The 18,922-nt window shown below is 43.5% G+C and overlaps 1 pseudogene across 1 annotated transcript; it reads left to right on the top strand.

Annotated features, from left to right (window-relative positions):
* Positions 1 to 11,961: 11,961 nt before the first annotated feature.
* LOC311596146 (small ribosomal subunit protein uS10-like) lies at positions 11,962 to 12,451 on the top strand (annotated as a pseudogene). Its single transcript has one exon. The product of its transcript is annotated as a small ribosomal subunit protein uS10-like (transcript).
* The last annotated feature ends 6,471 nt before the right edge of the window (positions 12,452 to 18,922 follow it).

Below are 18,922 nucleotides of genomic sequence, written 5' to 3'. Positions count from 1 at the left end.
GAAACATAAAGGGCTCTTAACCTCCCTTTCTTCCTCCTGAAAGGCTCAATGGTGGGCCTCCGTCTTTGTGTCTGTGATAGCCCTGCCATGAAGTACACTTAAGAAATCACAGTGTCTGAAATTCTATAAATCGTTATTCTAGCCTGCTCTCTGCTCCTCCAAAATTGTTTATGTGTTGAAACATTTAGTGCTACTCATGTCAGCCTGTGTGTACATGCTGTTGGAAACCGGGCAGAAGGACTTCAAGAGATGGGCAGGGGGGTGTCCCTCCTGCCTCCACCACACCTTTGCCCGTTTGTGTACGAGCAAGTGTTTCTATCTGAACCGTTGTCATAGCAGCCTTATGACTTCCTGAGCCCCATGTAGCTGAAAGAGGTGGTGGGGATGGATCAGTCCCTCTTTATAGCCCCCAAAAAGGCCAGTGTCAATGCAAGTGTGTGTACCTATAGGGGACAGAAGGTGTACCAGGCAGGACAGATGTGTACAGGGACAGGAGTGGCTTATGAACAGATCAGTTGGAGAGGATGTAAGATGAAATGGAAGAACTCCCCAGTTCCTGTCATCCACACTATGCTGTGGCCATTCTCAGGAGACTCTTCTATGAGGGTGAAGGGCTGAGTACTACTGCATCCCATGGATTTGGTGCTAGGCAACGAAAAATGAAGAACTCACATCTCTATAGACTTGCTGCTTTGACAATGAGTGACAATGAGTCTGGCTTCCTCTGGCCCAGTCAAGCGCTGGAAGCTCTGGCCCTTTCTAGACATTTCCACTCCTCATTTCCCCTCTACACAGCATATACCCTAACACATGAAAGGACTGACGGAGCCGCTGCAGCCAATGTCTCTGGGAGGCAAGCCTGATTGATTTGCGCTGGCTGATCGGTTTAATGTCCCTTCTCCCCAAGCACCCATCTCGCCTGCAGAGGTGCTATATTTTCCTCCTTGGGCCCAGCTGTGAGCCGCTGACACCCCACACCTAGAGGGTGCTTGGGAAGGTTACAGGTACAGCAAGCAAAATGAAAATCCATAGTTTTTTAAACCTTTATGAATCGAGAATGTAAACCTGGAAAGTGGACTTGGAACTACTAACGGACAAGCGGTCTGCCCAGCCCATCCATCCTCCAGCTGAGGCCGTTTACATTATACATGCCTCTGGAAGCAGAGCCTTCATCTTGACTTCTCTCCCTCCCCCCATCACAGCCAGGAAAACAGATTCAGGCAAAAGAAAAAGACGCGAGAGACCTAAAGCTCTGCATGTCCAAAGTGAGGTTTTAGGAAGGTGCTGGCTGGGAACAGGGGTAGTGGCTTTGCCTCCAATGAGTCAAGTCCTTTAGCTCTGGTCAAGTGGCTATCAATATGCAAATAAGAGAGACTCCATCCTTACCAGATCCACCATGGAAATATAAAAACGCCACCTAACACAAAAGAGAACCACTTCCCAGCCATGCGTGCACATCAGGCACAATAGCCGTGGTCGTTGAATGAAAAGCCGTATGGAGCTCAGGAGGCCCCTCTGGAGCTCACCGTCTGTATCACTGCAGAGAGGCCTTCCCAGGAAGCTCAGTTTCCTGTTCTAACCCTTCGATTCCCTACTCTTCCTTTGCTTTCTCTTCTCCTTCCCGATAGTGCCCTACTTTCATTTGCACTGCTGTGAATGATGACCCCGACGAAAAGCCACTTAGAGGAGAAAGGGTTCACTGTTGCCCACAGATGCAGGTCACAGCCTGGAGTTCTGAGTGGCAGGTTAAAAGAGCTCGGCATATCACAGCCCCACGGTCCAGAGCAGAGAGAAATGCATGAATGCATGCTTACTTCCCAGGTCGGTTTCTCCACTCTTCCACACCCAGGTCCCAAGCCCAGTGAGTGATGTCATAAAGCATGATTCCTACAGTAACGGATACAATTAAGATGGGACCTGTCCACCTACTAACCGCATTTAGATAGTCTCTCAAGGAAAATCTCTTCCTTGATGACTCTGGATTATGTCAAATTGATGGTTTTAAACCAAACCAACCACCATACATGATCACTCCTGAACACACCATGTCTCTTGTTTATTGTTTGGTCTGACTTAACTCTCTCCTCCAGGATGAGAGGCTGACTCAGCAAGATTATTTCCAGTTCTGTTTACTGTTTTGCACCCAAGAGCCTAGAATCCTGTGTGGCACAAGCAGGCTAATCATGTGTTGTTCCACTCACAAGCGAGGCCAGGTGCCTTCCCTGTCCATCCTTACAGATGATCTTGGCAGGATTTTCCTGTTGGCTGTTTTCTCTCACCTCCTGCCCAGCTTTGCCTCACTCACATGTTCCAGATGTGACAATGACTCCTCGCTGTCTTCACATTTCTGTTTCCCTCTTCTAGGCACAAGAGCACTGATTAAGAAAAAACGTCTTTACCCCCTGCAGCCTCAACCTCTAAAATTCCTTCCCAGGGAAAGATATAGACGACATCTACATCTCCTCCTAAGACACCAAAGACAAACCAAGGCCTGAGTCCATGAAGCCCGCCCTGGGGAATCAGGGAGTCTACTGGGCTTTATTTACAGGCCATAAGTAAAGGGTAACTCATGGGGTGAGGGTGCTCCCTCCTAAAACGCTGCACTGTGTGTGTGTGTGTGTGTGTGTGTGTGTGTGTGTGTGTGTGTATGAGAGAGGGAGGTGTGTGCCTGAGTACATATGAGGTGTATATATGTGCATATGTTTATATGATGTGTGATTGTGTGTATGTGAGGTATGTGCATAGTATGCATGGTGTATGTGGATGTAGTGTGTTGTGTGTGCTGTGTATGTATGTGTTGTGTGTGTTTGTGTTGCATGTTTGTGTGTGTAATAGCATGCATGTGTGTATGTAGCATGTGGTGTGTGTATGGCACATGTAGTATATGTGCTGTATGTGATGCATATGTGGGATGCATGTATATGTGTGCATGCATGTCTGTGTATGGTGTATGAGGGCATGTGTATATGTGTATGTATGTGTGATGTATTGTACAGGTGTGTGCACACAGAGGCTAGAAGAGCACATTGAATATCTGCCTCTGTCATTCTTCATCTGTGATGTTTTTGAGACAGGTTTTCACTATGTGTCCCTGGATGGTCTGGAACTCAAAGAGATCCACCTATCTCTACCTCCTGAGGTCTGGGATTGATGATGTGGGTCACTACATCCAGCTTCCACCTTGTGTTCTGAGACAGGGTTTTTCACTGAGCCCAAAGCTTACCAAATCTGCTGGGCTGTTCAGCCATTAAACTCTAAGATCTATCTGCCTATGTTAACCCCCAAATATTATTAGGTAGGCACAGGCATGCCCAGCTTAGTGCCCACATGTCCACTAAGGATATGAATTTGGATCTTCTTGTTTTCAAAGCAAATGGTCTTTCCCATAAGTCACCTCTCTTGGCCAACCTATAAGGTACTTTCAAGATTCATCTATGTATCAGTATTACATTTCTTTTGATAAATAGCATTTCATTATAAGCATATTAGACATTTTAAACTAGTTTTTAAAAGTCCACACATGTTACAGAGAAAGGAAAAGATGACAGATGTCTACAGGCATTTAAAGCATAACTAGAAGCCACCTAGCTGTAGGCTGTCTTGGATGGATCACAGTCTCCAGAAAGGAGGTGAAGAAACATTTGGCTTTCTCATGTTGATAGCATGGTGCTAGGTTATGTAATAAAGGAAATAAAGAGGCTTTATTTTAGTACCATTTAAGAAACATTTATTTATCTTTATGTTTATGAGTGTTTGCCTGCATGTATGCATGTGTACCACATATGTGCTTGGGACCCTTAGTGGCCAAAAGAGGGCACTGGATGGCCTGGAATTGGGTTTACAGACAGTTGTGAGTTGTCAAGCAGATGCTGGTCCTCTGCCAGATCAGCAACTGCCAAGCTATCTCTACAGCCCACAGTACCATGTTTTACAAATATTTTAAAGATTTTTTTAATTTATGAAAGGAAGTAGCAAACCATATTTGTTTCAGTATCAGTCATTTATCTTCTTAGGACTGAATGGCTGAGCACAATATGATTCTATCTGTGCCCAAAGGAAACATGGCTCAGTGCACTAGCAGGGAAGAGTCTTTGTGGCTCTGAGGCACAAACCTGAATTAGAAAGCAAAGGCAAAGCCCCAGACTGCGATTAGAGTGTCTTCCCCTAGGCTCATGCTGTGTAGACATAATCCCTAAGGCAACAGTGTGAACCTTTAAGAGGTGTAGCCTCTGTCTCATAAATGGATTAATGATCTCATAGTTTCAAGAATGGGTTTATTATGAATGGGAGTTTGCTCCCCCTTTTCTCTAAAGACTTCTCACATCCTGTCTTTATCTACAATGCGATAGTATAGCTAGGTGTGAACACCTTCATACTGGACTTCCCAGTCTTTTGAACCAAGAGGAAATAAATTGTGTTCTATAGAAGTTCTTCAGACTCCAGCATTCTGTTATAGGAGCACAGTACAGACCAAGATATACATCACCCTTATGTATATGTTGCTTCTCCCACAGCCCACATACTGCTGTCATTGCTATTGACATTTAGACCCTCCAGGCACTTGGTTTGTCTGTACTCACATAGTTGTAGACAATGGCCATGTTCTCAGGCCTAATCCAGAGTCAAGAGAGGAGACACTGACTTGCAGCTGCAAGAAATGCTGATGCAGAGTTGCTCTTGGACTTTTGCCAGATGTGGTATCATGCTTGGCTGCAAATGAACCAGTTCTCCACCTGTCCCTGTGGCCAGACCTTTGCCAAGAGTCTGATCTTCCCAACCGCACACTACAAGCACAGGGTCCTGTCCTTTGTCTAAGCACCAGTCTCAGCAGTGCTTTTTGCTTTGGCCAATGAGATGTCAGCAGATGCAAAAGAAAGCTAGCTGGACCACAGCAGTGTCTGGATAGTTCAAGTCAAGGTCAGCATATCACCAGCTGACCCTGACCTGTGACCTCTGGCATGACATCAACTATCTCTAAGTAGATTTCTGTCTTGTGTCCTGAGGAGGAAGACAAAATAACAGGACACACACAAAAAGGAAAGGCAGGGAAGGAAGTGGGGAGCCTAGAAATGTCTAGAAAGGGTGTGTGTGTGTGTGTGTGTGTGTGTGTGTGTGTGTGTGTGTGTGTGTGAACACCTGTCTAAGATTTTGATTTGAAGAGGTGTATTGGACCTTTTGAGATTCTAGGTATTTGTGGGTGAGCAAGTGCCTAATACTGAATATCACCAAAGATTTTGTGATTGGCCATTACAGGCATAGAAGAATGACAGATAGGGGTCATTGTGCAACTATTCTTGAATTCACCAGATAACTAATTATTTCTTGGATGCCTAATGCTCATGTCCTTGATTCAAACAGACCCTGAGCTCCTGATTTTTCTCCAACTCCATCTAACCTTCCAGCTTTCGGTGTGTTCCCTCGGCATGCTCCTCGCCCCTGATTCACTTGCTTGTGGTTCATTATACTAATTTTCTCTCTCAATTTTTCATTACTTCATTATACAACATGAGCCAGAGAGCAAGAAAATGAAGAAAGAAAACCCTCAGAATTTCAGCGAATTGACTGTTCAACTGGAAGATTGAGATATGGGATGAATGAATGCACTAGAAAATGGAAAACATCGATTGCCTTACATTTCCATCCATTTCACGTTCATCAGAGAATGCTCACATATTGTGGCAGGACAATCATTAACCTGTCTTAACTACCCTAGAAGAACCTCTCAGTGACCGCTTTCATTAAGGAATATTAATATGAGCTGTACCAGTGTGAAGAACACCCAAGAACAAAGAGAGGACAGGATAGCTTCCTGTTATAGCCAGATGGGAGCCTGCAGTGATTTTCTTAATGAAACTGCAAATACCCAATATTTCTGCTTATTCAGAATATTGTCAAGATATGATGTCTGACATGACATCAACTATCTCTAAGTAGATTTCGGTTTTGTGTCCTGAGAAGGAAGACAAAACAACAGAATGCACACAAAAATGAAAGGCAGGGAAGGAAGTGAGTATCCTAGAAAGGTCCAGAAGGGGTGGGTGTGCTAACACCCATCTGAGCTTTTGATTTGAAGAGCGGTATTGGACTGTTTGAGATTGGACAGCCTTTCTTCCACCTCTATGAGAGATCATGCTCAAGTTCAGCTGTGGGAAGTAGAAACCAGGCCACTTGAGAACTTTATTCCACATACTCAGGATGAAGCCTTTGTTGCCTTAGTGCAAGCACACGTATAAAACTGTGGACCTGATTTCCTTTATCCACATAAGAAACCAGGGAATATGAGGAAAGAAAGAAAAGAATGGATGAGGTGTGAAACAGGAACACGAGTGGAGGAGTAGTAACTACCTTTCTTCTGGAATCAGATTGCAGCCCCTCAGAAAAGGGGCTAGGGAAATAGTTCACCCTCTGCTGTCTCCTGAGGCATATTGTAACTGTACAGTACCTGTCCCTAATGTGTGTCTAATTTGAGTTGTTTCCTGACCTTACTAAAAGAATTTTAAGAAGACAAGTTGAAGGGATAAATTGTTTATTGCCTGTTTTATCGTCTTCCTACATTCATTTTCTTCTGTCTTCACCTCCAAATCCAGAGCTCACCACCTGAGATACCACTCTCCGTCGGCTACCTGGGGGTTGAGTGGACTGCGCTGCTCACAAGTAGAATCTCCTGGTGTTGAAGGAAGGACAATACCATGAGTCTTAGGAAGAACATGTGAGTCAGTGCAAATGACACAGGTACGCTGCGAAAGACAGATTTAGGCATGTCCCGAGTTCCTCTGTTGGGAACCAGAGGCTAGCTGAGGACACTGTGTGGGTTTGACCAGCAAGTGGAGTTAAGCCAAATGACACACAGGGCATGTCTCCGCCAATAAGGCTCTAACACTGTAATAAAGATGCCACGAGGAAATTCCTACCAAATGAAATAAAGTACAAGTAGTGTAAATCCAGGCACAGCAGCATGTGGTCCCAGCAGCTCTACCTTGGAGAAGGTTGAGGGATGGGGGCAATTTTTGTGGCGGTGACCCAGGTCCATCTGCCCCCTCCCAGAAGCACCCCCTGACCTTATTTATGACTTTAGAAGTGCTCCCCACATCCTAAGGCCAGTTCTTTCAGGACTTTGTTAAGGATAAAAACTGAGTAAAGGAGCCTATGGAAAGGTTGTCAAGAACTAAGTGACTGACTGTACAGGTGTCAGTGGAGGCAACACACAAGCAAGTGAACACACCCTCCGAGCAGAGAACCATCATCCCACCATGTCAGGGTGCAGGGGTGGAGAGTGAAATTTTCCCATGAGAAATATTCTTGTCACCAACAGAGTTGAGAAAGTGGGAGGAGGGGAGTGAAAACTCAGTTTCCTCTAAGGCAAGTCTGATAATAAGATCCAAATTACCTTAGGGACACACACACACACACACACACCCACATGCACACATGCAGGCATGCACACACACAGGCATGCACACACACACACACACACACACACACACACACACACACACACACACACACACACACACTGCTATCAGGCACAATGTGAAGCAGACTTTTGCAGAAAGTTTCACCAAGATCGTCTCCTGTGAAAGAGAAGGTCCTTTTGACCATTTATGTGTGTGTGTGTGTGTGTGTGTGTGTGTGTGTGTGTATACAATCACTTTCATGTGCAAGAGATGAACTTAAATGTCAATCTGATGGAGGGAATGGCAAATTAATGGCTTTTCCCAAACGAAAGCTGTGGGAAGGAGGAAAGGAGGAGAGGAGAGATATTGGGAAAACGAGGACAGGGGAGGTGAGGAGAGATCAGGGAAAGGAAGAGGGGGAGGACATAAGGGGGAGGAGAAGGAAGAGGAGGGATGACTGCAGGAGCTGGGCTGAGCCTTGCTCTCAAATGTCCAGATTCAGTCCCCTGCTCCCAGAGCTCTGGGACGCATGGCCTGCTTTCTCCCACACTTTTTCCTTTTCTTCTCAATCCTCACTTCATGCTCTATCGATTGCATTGGCCTTTGCAAAGCCTCAGGCTCATCTCAGACCCCCTCCCTCCGGGGAACTCTCTGCTCTCTTCCTTTTCCTCCAGTAAGAACATGGCTCCGCAGCAGCAGCAGCAGCAGCAGCAGCAGCAGCAGCAGCAGCAGCAGCAGCAGCAGCATTGTGGGTCTCACACAGGAGCTCTCAGGGAGAGCTCATTCCAAGATCCCTTCAGAGCTTTTGCATCTGCATTCTTCTATTGGTTTTCTGCTCTGTGTCCTAGCGCCATAATGCTATGAATCCCTCACCTGAGAGGTGCTTCTGTTCCCCGAGATCGACCTGCCTATCCCATCCCTCCCCCTACTGTACATCATCTCCCATGGCCAGAACTCTACCTTAACTCCCACAGATCTGGAGTTGTAAGCTCTAGAAGGTACCCAGCTTTCACATCATCTATCACCATCCCTGGCATGGTCTTCCTACCTCTTTCACAAAACCTTGGCCAACTTCTTGGAGAGAGTTTTGGTTAGTCCAGTCCTGGGATGTAGAAAAGATGTTCTTTTGAAATGACTGCTGTGATGGCTAGCTTTTTCAGTGGGACAGGGAAATGACTTTAGTTGATGTGAGAAGAAGACCCAGCCCACTGTGGGCAGCATCGTTCTCTAGGCAAGGGGTCCAGAACAGTTTTAAGTGGAGAAATCAAATTGAGCATGGACAAGTAATTAAGCAAGCATGTGTGCATTTATTTCTCTCGGCTTTTAACCAGATGTGACGTCATTCGAGGTTTTAAGTTTCTGCCTTGACTTCCCCACTACAATGGTCTGTAACCTGGAGTTAAGCTGAAATAAATGAGATATTAGCAGGTGAATTCAGAAAGAGGGCATCTGGGAGTTAGAGATACAGCTCTTCCACTGGCTGGCTGGGCAACTGTAGCAGCATTTTGATGAGCTAAGCAGAATACTAAGCCATTTGAATGGCAACTTCTGTGATGCAGAAGTGTAGTAGAACACAGGTACCTAGCAACCTGGTTAGGTTTTTTGTCAACTTGATAAAAGCTTGAGGCAGAGGGAACTTCAGTTAAGAAAACGCCTTCATCAGCTTGGCCTGTAGGACCTTTTCTTGATTAATGAATGATGTGGGAGGGACCAGCACCCTGAGGGTGGTGCCACACCTGGAAAGATGGTGTTAGCTGGTATAAGAAAGATAGTAAGAAGTGTCCTTCCGTGACCTCTGCTTCAGTCCCTGACTCCAGTTTCCACCATGGCCTCCCTCGGTGATGGATTGTGATGTGGTAATGTAAGCGAAGATAAACTCTTTTCTTCCCCAAGTTGTTTTGGTCATGGTGTTCACAACAGCAATAGGAAGCAGACTCTGGCATACATCTTAGCAAAAATCAAATTTTGGCTTTTACTGTCTTGTTTCCGATTGGCCCCTTTCATATTTCTTCTCCCATCTTAAATTTTGGGACTATGAAAAGACAAAGACTCATTTTCTTCAAAAGTGAGGTGTGCCTTGACACAAAGCATCAAAGCAATGTGCTGACCCCAGTCAGCCAAAGAGAAAGCTTCGGGGTGGGTGGAAATGCCACATTACACACAGGCAAATCCACTGGTTGGTGAAGTGCAGCTTGGGATGAAGACCTCACTGTACTCTTACATAATTCTGCTTTTCTTGGTGGCTTCTGAGTTTTTTCCAGAATGGGACATCCTCTTACAAGGCTGCTGGCAGGTGCATTCACCAGTGGAAACTACATCCTAGAAGGTGCTTAGCTGCTCTCGTGTGCATTCACTAAAATGATGGCAGGCTTCAGCTGGAAGTGAAACTGAGGCTGTTGTTTCCTGTGGAGAGCAAAGTGGGAAGGCAGAGATGCTGAGGTTCAGATGCCAGGCAGTGGGAAGTGAGGGGCGGATTTCATCGTGGAGATGAGAGCCTGGCGGCTGCAGCAAAAAGAAAAACAAGACCAGACACATAGGCTGTGGAAGCCAAAGAAAAATGATCAATAAGATTTCAGGAAGTGGATAAATCTTTTGCCCTTCTAGTCACATCACACGAGAGGATCTGGGCCCTGCATGGTACGGCAGTGAGGCATTGTTTAGGAACATAATAAAAATACTCGGTGCATTTGAGGAACCAGTCCTTACTTCATGCTTTCATTCTTCATCAGGGCTTCAACACTTTTACCTTTTACCCACATTGCCCAGAACTGTTTACTGTGGGAGTTGACCAGGTCTTTGTGGATCAGAGGCCAACTTGGGAAGCCAGCATTGTTGGCCTTTGCTTTCTACCCTGTTTTCTGTTTCTTTTAGATTCACACATTCTCTTCCTCTCTCCCTCCCTTCATCCCTCTCTCCCTCCTTTTTGGTGTGTTTTTGTGTATTGTGTATGTATGTTTGTGCATATGTGTACCTCTGTGTGTCTGTGTGTATGTCTCTCTGTGTGTCTGTGCTTGTGTATATGCATAGTGTGTGTGTGTGTGTGTGTGTGTGTGTGTGTGTTTTATATGTAGGTGCCTGTGGAAGCCGGAAGAGGGTGACAGATCCCTTGAAGCTGGAGTTACGGGCAATTATGAGCCATCTGATATAGAGACTGAGAAACAAAGTAGGGTCTGCTGGAAGAGAGGATATGCTTAGCTGAGCCATCTCACCAACCCCTCCATCTCACTTGTCTTAGGCTGTCTTCCTCACCTGCCATGTGTCAGTGAGCTCTCTCATTGCTTTCCCTACCTTCTCTTTCTCCCACAAGCATCTGTGACTCCCTTTGGTGATGGAATAGGGCCTGTGAAGTCCTTGGAATTCACATAATTTCCTGCAAGGAACTAGATCATGAGTAGCAGTGTTTTTGACACCAACAGGAAAATAGTCCTTCTCTTAACCTTTTAAACCTTATTGTAATCCCTTTCTTCACCAATGCATGAGTCCCGCTGGATTCAAAGCCAACTGGAACAGTTGTTTCCTATTGCTCTTGATGGCATTGCATGGTGGTTTGAAATCCAGCTGTGTGCTCTGGGGAGTACATCCTGACCCTTCCAGGCCCACTTCTTGATCTGAGAAGCAGAGACAAGAATGATCTGTTCTGTGTGGAGCTCTTTTAAAGTTGAAATAATGACTGAGGGAGATGCCCACCACACGTTCTGTCAACCATGTTGCTTGCCTAGTAGGCCTCTCTGCCAATACGTGTTCCTATAGGTTCCTAGTATGCTGAAAACAGTTGGCTGTACCAAGGAGAAAAATATGATTTCATCTAGAACAGTAGATGTCTATTTAAAAATATTTTAACTTTTAAGTTGACATGTAATATAATTGTATGTATTTATAAGGTACACAGTACTGTGATCCAATCAGGGTGATTGGCATGGATAACCCCTCCCATATACATCATTTCCTCTTTAAACTAATCAATTTAATGTTTATCTATTTATGTATTTGTTTACCTCTTCCTGTGTGTAGGTGTATGCATTCCACCATGTATACAGAGAGGCCAGAAGATAATTTGTGGGAGTCAGTTCTCTCCTTCCACTGTGTGGGCGCTGGAAATCAAACTCAGGTCATCAGAAATGGCGTCAAGCCTCTTTATGCTCCAAACCACCTCTCTGGCCCACATATATCATTTGTTTGTGCCCGGGATATCCAATCATCTCTGACGGCTACTTTGGAATGCTAGGCCAATTGTTGCCAGCCAGGACTATTCTCCTGTTCTGTACAAACATGAGAAGTTATTCCTCCTATTTAATGGTATTTCTGGATCTCTTTTCTGTTCTTTGTCCATTTCACCCACTGCATTAGTCCGTTGCTTTAGCAATCGTTAGTCTGTTCCCCACTTCTTTGAGATAAAGCTTTTGCCCTCCAAATACAGCTATTCTAATTTCTGAATTATTTTCCGTAGTAAAATGCTATCCTGGTGGTGGTGCATGCAAGCTGAGCTCTGTTCACCCTTTTCCTATCCTGACTCACAGCTGTTCACTCCTGCTGAAGAGCAAGTTGGTCAGGAAGCCTCACCACAGCCATGACCTTTAAAGATACCAGAAAGATGCCCGTGGAACCCCAGGTGGTGATTCACCAAATCTGAATCATGCTCACCAGCTGCAACCTGAAGTCGCTGGAGAAGGTGTGTGCAGAGTTGATCAGAGGCGCAAAGGAAAAGAATCTGAAAGTAAAAGGAGCGGTGTGCATGCCTACCAAGACACTGAGAATCACTACAAGAAAAAAAATGCCTTCTGGTGAAGGTTCCAAGACATGGATCGTTTCCAGATGAGGATCCACAAGCGACTCATTGACTTACACAGTCCTTCCGAGACTGTTAAGCAGATCACTTCCATCAGTTTTGAGCCAGGAGTGGAGTTTGAAGTCGCCATTGCAGATGCCTAAGTCAACTGTTTTAATAAATTGACTTAATCAGCTGTTAAAAATAAAATAAAATGCCATACAGTTTTATTTCTGAAGGGGACAGAATCTTATTTTATTTTTTATTATTGAACAGTATTCTCCTGCGTATTGTGGTGGTTTAAATAGGAAGGGCCCCACAGGCTCATATATTTGAATGCTTGGTCATTGAGGAGTGACACGGATTAGGAAGGATATGGCTTTGTTGGAGTGGGTGTGGCATTGTTGGAGTGGGTGTGGCTTTGTTGGAGTGGGTGTGGCTTTGTTGGAGTGGGTGTGGCTTTGTTGGAGTGGGTGTGGCTTTGTTGGAGGAAGTGTGTCAATGGGGATGGGCTTTGGGGTTTTAAACGCTCAAGCCAGGCTCAGTGTCTCTCTTCCTGCTGCCTGTGGGTCTGGATGTAGAACTCTCAGACTATTTCTCCAGCACCATGACTGCCTGTGTGCCAACGTGCTCCTCCCCATGATGATAATAAAGTAGCTCTGAATGTAAGGAAGCCCCAGTTAAATGCTTTCTTCTATTCAGATATTTTCTTTAATTTAAAAAATTTACTTATTATTTATACAATGTTCTGTCTGCATGTGTACCAGCTTACCAGAAGAGGGCACCAGATCTCATTATGAATGGTTATGAGCCCCGCCATGTGGTTGCCAGGAATTGAACTTGGGACCTCTGGAAGAGCAGACAGTGATTTCTTTTATAAGAGTTGCCCATGGTCACGGTGTCACTTCACAGCAATAGAACAACGACTAAGATATGTATATATTCCATATTTTCTTTATCTATTGATCCATGAATGAATACCCAGGTTAATTGTATTTGTAGGCTATAGGAAAAGGAATCTCTTCTTTGATATTTAAAAACAAGGTTTGTTTTTTAAAAAAAAAATATTGTTATTATAAATTGTGGGTGTTGAGAACAAAAGTTGGGTCCTCCACAAGAGCGGTACACATTCTTAACTGTTGAATCATCTTTTCAGTCCCCTTTTGAGATTTTTAACTATGGGAATGACTTAGTTTGCTCAGGTAACATAAAAATATCTTGGACACTTTGAAGTACATTTACCAAGGTGTGAAGAGATCCTGTTTGCAGAGAGGTTCTTCCTGATCTTCAGGGGTCATTTTCTCAGTATTTCTTCATATGTTCCTTACATGGTGCACACTTATAGATAGAATATTCTCTCTCTCTCTCTCTCTCTCTCTCTCTCTTTCTCTCTCTCTCTCTCTCTCTTTCTCTCTCTCTCCTTTATAATAAGTCCACAGCCTTATGGAATAAAAATGCCATTCTTGTTCTTGCTTCAATGATATCAATATACAAATGGGGGCGAAACAAGTTGAGTCCTTGACAAGAAATAAAGGAATTCAGTTATTTCTAAGGCTTAAGGATTGAAAGGTGGCATGATTTCTGCTATGGCTTTGGAAATTGGATTGGTAGGAAGAAATACTGTATCTGACTTTGGAGTGCAGCAGGGGAGGAGGAGGGCACGTTTGTCTGACAGCAACTGCTTCTGAATCTCAGATAACGTTGCCATTTTATTGTCTTAGATGCCCTTGCTTCATCCTATATATGTTTCATTTTTCCACAGCAAGTTAGTGTATGAGGGTTTTAACCCAAAGATAATACTGACCATTATCCTTCCACCAAGACCAAGATAATTTTTAAAAATAAAAATAAAATTAGTGTTTATAGTTGTGTGGAACTTTATATGTGAATGCAAAACAAGACTGCACAGACCTCTGGAGCTCCAACGTCACAGTTAAGATTCATAGTTGAGAAGGTCATAGGCCATGTCTAGGCCACATATCCTTCAGTCAACCATCTGTGACTATGCCACACCTGTTTGGAGACATGGAGGAAAGAATCAACTCTTTTTACAGTACTTAGAGCATGCATATCTTCTACTCTAGCTTTTAGTAATCATCTCCCATAATACCTATCATATTTCCCCTTTGAAGACTTGTACACACACACACACACACACACACACACACACACACTGCACACATCTTTATCATGTCTTTACAGACATTATCAAAAGGCCTTACCCCAGAAATGCTTCTCTTCCAGACATTTTTGTTTTGAGCCAGCTTGACACATTGTACCTTGGGTCTATCCTACTTTGAGTAGCTTGACACAATGTTGAGACACCAAGGGCACAACCTGTACTAGCTCTGTAACTATGAAAGTTCATGTTGTAACATGGATTGCGTGGAGACAGGCATTGTGTTAGCACTATTTATGCCATGGATCCTGGAAAGCACTGGAACCTTTGCTTTTCTTTCCACTAACAGCACTAGGTGTGCTATGAAGGGTATGTAACTATTTTCTCCAAAGCATTGATTTGGTCAGGGAGCATTAAAAATATTTTGGAGATCTGGAAGTACAAGACAAAGTTTTCTGGAAGTTCGTTTTTGGTGAGCTTCTTTCTGGTTTTCGGGGGTTGCTTTCTTGTGGTCACCATTGCCACTAGTATCAGCACCATGGACAGCACCAGTAAAGCCATAGGAAGGTGGCAAGTAGACCAAAACCACCAGAAAATTTGACCATCTGCATTTACCAACAGGTTGAAAAATGAGGTGATAGCAATTAATCCTCGATGAAGGAATATTATACTAATACCTAGGGTCCTTGAAAGGTGAGGAACCCGGGAGTTGAGTGCCAGGGATAAAAGCTGACATGTCACAAGAGCATTGCTTTTATATAACAATCTGTGAAGTTAAAAACAAAACAAAACAAAAAACAAACAAAAACAAAAAAAAAAAAAAAAAAACTAGGAGAAAGGCTGATGTTTCAGATGACCAAAACAGACTGTGAGAAATGGAAGTCATAGGAAGTGGGAAGATGTGACAGTAGCAGTGGGGCTTTCTAGGTCCTGGGCAGGTTTGAGAAGGTTATCATATGGGTCATGCTCTGACACTGACCTACCAAGTGACCTTGGTCAGATTCCTCGTCCTTGTTAAACCATAATTTAACGTAGTTTAACATCAGCAAAAGGATGGCATTGAAATGCAATCCTGAGGTTCCCTCTAGCTGTGTGACTCCATAGAGTAAATTGTACACGGCATGAAAATTCGCATAGGCCTTTGGAGACATCGAGTTAGAAGTTGGTGAGATGAATGCTTTGACTGGACTATAAATTACAACAAGATCAATAAAAATTGGCCCTCACATTTTGGTGAGACAGTAAACACAGATAGACTCTTGGAGAGAGAAAGAAAAGTGTCTGACCCAGGGCTGTCCCCAGCTGATCATTAGTCCTAGTGAGGCTCACACTGTGACTTTACACTTGCTCCTTAGCATCCTGTGCTTGTTCAAAAATTAGCTTTACATTGTCGTTTATTTGGGGACTGAGTATCATTTCAGTGTCAACTTTTGAAGTCTAAAGTTTATTCTGGTCTACAATAAAAGAAAGGTCATGATCATAACACACATCCTAGGGACTCGTTCTCGTGAGGAGCTTAGGAAATGTTCAGATAAAGAGATATCTTAAGAACTGGGTGATTAGTATGATCATGAGTCATAAAAACTGATTGATTATTTCTCAGAATTAGTTGAGTTTTGGGGGGAGCTTCAGAGCATATTGTTGGAGCCACACATCGCATTCACATGAAAACATTTAAGTATGAGAGGAACTGTGTAATGTGAATTTGTTGCTTTAAGAGTCATCACAGAGCCAGGGAACCAACTGCAAGTTAGATTCTAGTGCCACCTTCAGTGAAGGCTGGAGCTCAGGACTGTTGATGGCCCATCATTCTGAGCTGTGAAAAGGCAGTTAAGATCTTCCAAGGGAGGCTTGGAGATGCCATTAATAGCACCTCCCTGCTATAGTTGCAAGAACTTGCAAATGGCAATAAATGACACACCACTGACCCCAGTGACGATTCAGTTAAATGTGACCGTTCACTCATGTGAGCCTTTCAGGAGTGCTGTGCCTTGCCTTTGTCCATGCTGCAGTGGGTACTACACACATGGTGGGCTCACTGCCTTCCATGATGTCACTTCTTAACAGCTCACAGACTAACACATGGCAGGCTGTCTCTTCAGATGCTAAATACCCAGGTATGCTTACTCTTCTCTGTGGGTCCTAGAGATGCTTAGACCTTGGGGAAATTTTGGAGGTAAGGATAGCCATTGAGAAATTTTAAAGGCTATGTTCTTTAAAGAGAGCATTTTGATAAGACTTGGTAAAAATGAGAATGGACATAAATTATGGAAATACACAGTGATATCCATTAATTTTCACATTAAATATTGTCACTGTGATAAAAAAAAACAAAGAGAAATAGACTGTTTTGGAATTCCCAGATATTTGGCTTGAATCGACTTGGCTGAATTCTTTCTCAATTTTCGTATTTGTACTGTCTGGTTTTGTGTGTCAAATTGACACAAGCTAGCATCATCAGAGAGGAAGGAGCCTCAGTTGAGGAAATGCCTTCAGGAGATTCAGCTGCAAGGCATTTTCTCAATTGGTGGTCAATGGGGGAGGGCTTAGCTCACTGAGAGTGATGCCACACCTAGGATAGTGGTCCTCGGTTCTATGAGAAAGCAGGCTGAGAAAACTGTGAAGCAATCCAGTAAGAGCAGCATCCTTCATGGCCTCTGCATCTGTTCCTGCTTCCAGGTTCCAGCCCTGCTTGAGTTCCTGTCCTGACTTCCTTTGGTGATGAACGATGATGTGGAGTGTAAGCTGAACAAGGCCTTTCCTCTCCAATTGCTTTTTTTGGGCATGCTGTTTCATCATAGTAATAGAAACCCTAACTAAGACAGAATTTACCAAGTTTTGGTCCATGTTCAATTCGCAATGGCACAGATCTAGTAGCTGCCAGTGGCACACTTCTAAGGACTGTACTCAGGGCCTCCTTCAGAAGGCCTGAGCCAATCCATCACCAAGTGCTACAGTAACCTAGCCTGTCTTTACCATTTATGGTAAGTCAAAGGGTGTCATTCTGGTCTTCATCTTCTCTCCTAATTCCTGGCACCCCATCATTCCCTTTGGCCCCACTCTCTTTATTTCAAATGGTTTATGGAGGCATAGAACACATACCAAGTCTTCCAGATATTTTCCATGTCACTTAGCAGAGCAGTTTGCTTCCAGGAGTTGTATGATCATGGCAGCCATGGTGTTCCCTCCCCCACTTAAGCAGTGTGGCTAAGCGTCTATGGTTGCTGTTGAATCTGTGATGGCGATCACCTCTCCCCTTCTTCTTTATTCAGCACCCTAGTTTCCCAGGTCAAGTCAGAATCCCATTCCCCTTGAATTCTCCCATTTAACCTGTTGGATTTAGCTGCCTCACCACCAGGCAAGTATTAAGGCTTAGGGACTTTGTAAGCTCCTTGAAGAACCTAGTTAAGCTTTGTAGAAAGTTATTATTTACTTGCCATTGTTCCAAAGGGAAGATGACAGCGAATAGCATGTAACAAGAAACAATGAATTCCCCGTGACCATAAAATACAGCTTTCACTAAGGGCTCTACTGAGTTAGTGCTGAATGTGGTGTGGGTGGGAAGAAAACTTTGTGAGATATTGCTAGTGTCAAGGAACAACCTAGTTTATAGAGTGTCACTCATGTAATAATGTCATCTGTACAGGGTTGTTGATGACTCATATGATGGGGAAATAGCCACAATGTAAAAGCTGTATCAGTAGCACACAAGTATTTTCCTATAAGGGGTTTCAAACAATCTTGGCAGGTACAGGAGGAACAAAGCTGTGACTCAAGCTGCCATACTCTCAGACGATAGAGGTGATTTGTGTTAGCATCTCATTCTGTCTCTGACAGGAATGGAATATGGAAGAGATGGTTGTATGTTTCCTCTTTCTGAAATAGACAACTGTATCCCATCGTGCTCTGGATACTTTGAAGGGGTGTGTGTGAAATGTGGCTGGGAGCTTTAGCTGAGAGTTCAGAGCAGATCTGTCTGAATTCGTAGCACCATTTGATGATTTACAATCCTGCTTCAGTGACATCAATAATTCATATGTACTGAAAGTCATTTGATGCATAAGTATGTGTGTGTGTGTGTGTGTGTGTGTGTATGTGTGTGTGTGTGTGTGTGTGTGTGTGTGTGTGTGTGTGTGTGTAGGCTATAGGTCAGTGATGGACGTCTTCCTCTATTGAGCCCCACCTCATTGTTTTTTAGTATGTTTTTTATTTTTGATGTCTCTTATAATTTTTACTTGCTCATTTCTGATTTGTTAATTTGGGCCATCTTTCTCTTTCTCTTGTTTAGTTGGACTAAGTGTTTATCTTCTCAAGGAAATAGCTCCCTGAGTTACTGAATCATATATTTTTTCCTAATTTTTACTTCATTAATTTTTGCTTTAATTTTTACTATTTCTTGCCTTCTCTTTTGTTTGCTTTATTTTAATTTTTCCAAATCTTTGAGTTGGATCTTAATTCATTTTTGGTGCTCTTTCTGATTTTTAATATAGGCATTTAAGGCTATACACGTCCCTCTTAAAATATTTTAATGTGTCTCAGTTTTTATTGTTCTGTGTTTATGTTTTCTTTCAGTTTCATGAATATTTTTACTTTTTTCTTGATTGCTTTTTTGACTTATTCCTCATTCGGTAATGAATTGTTTAA

Source organism: Acomys minous (assembly GCF_964271855.1).
Source record: "Acomys minous genome assembly, chromosome: 4".
NCBI classification, from domain to species: Eukaryota; Metazoa; Chordata; class Mammalia; order Rodentia; family Muridae; genus Acomys; species Acomys minous.
Note: the sequence above shows the minus strand (reverse complement) of the source record. Positions and strands in the feature narration are given on the sequence as shown.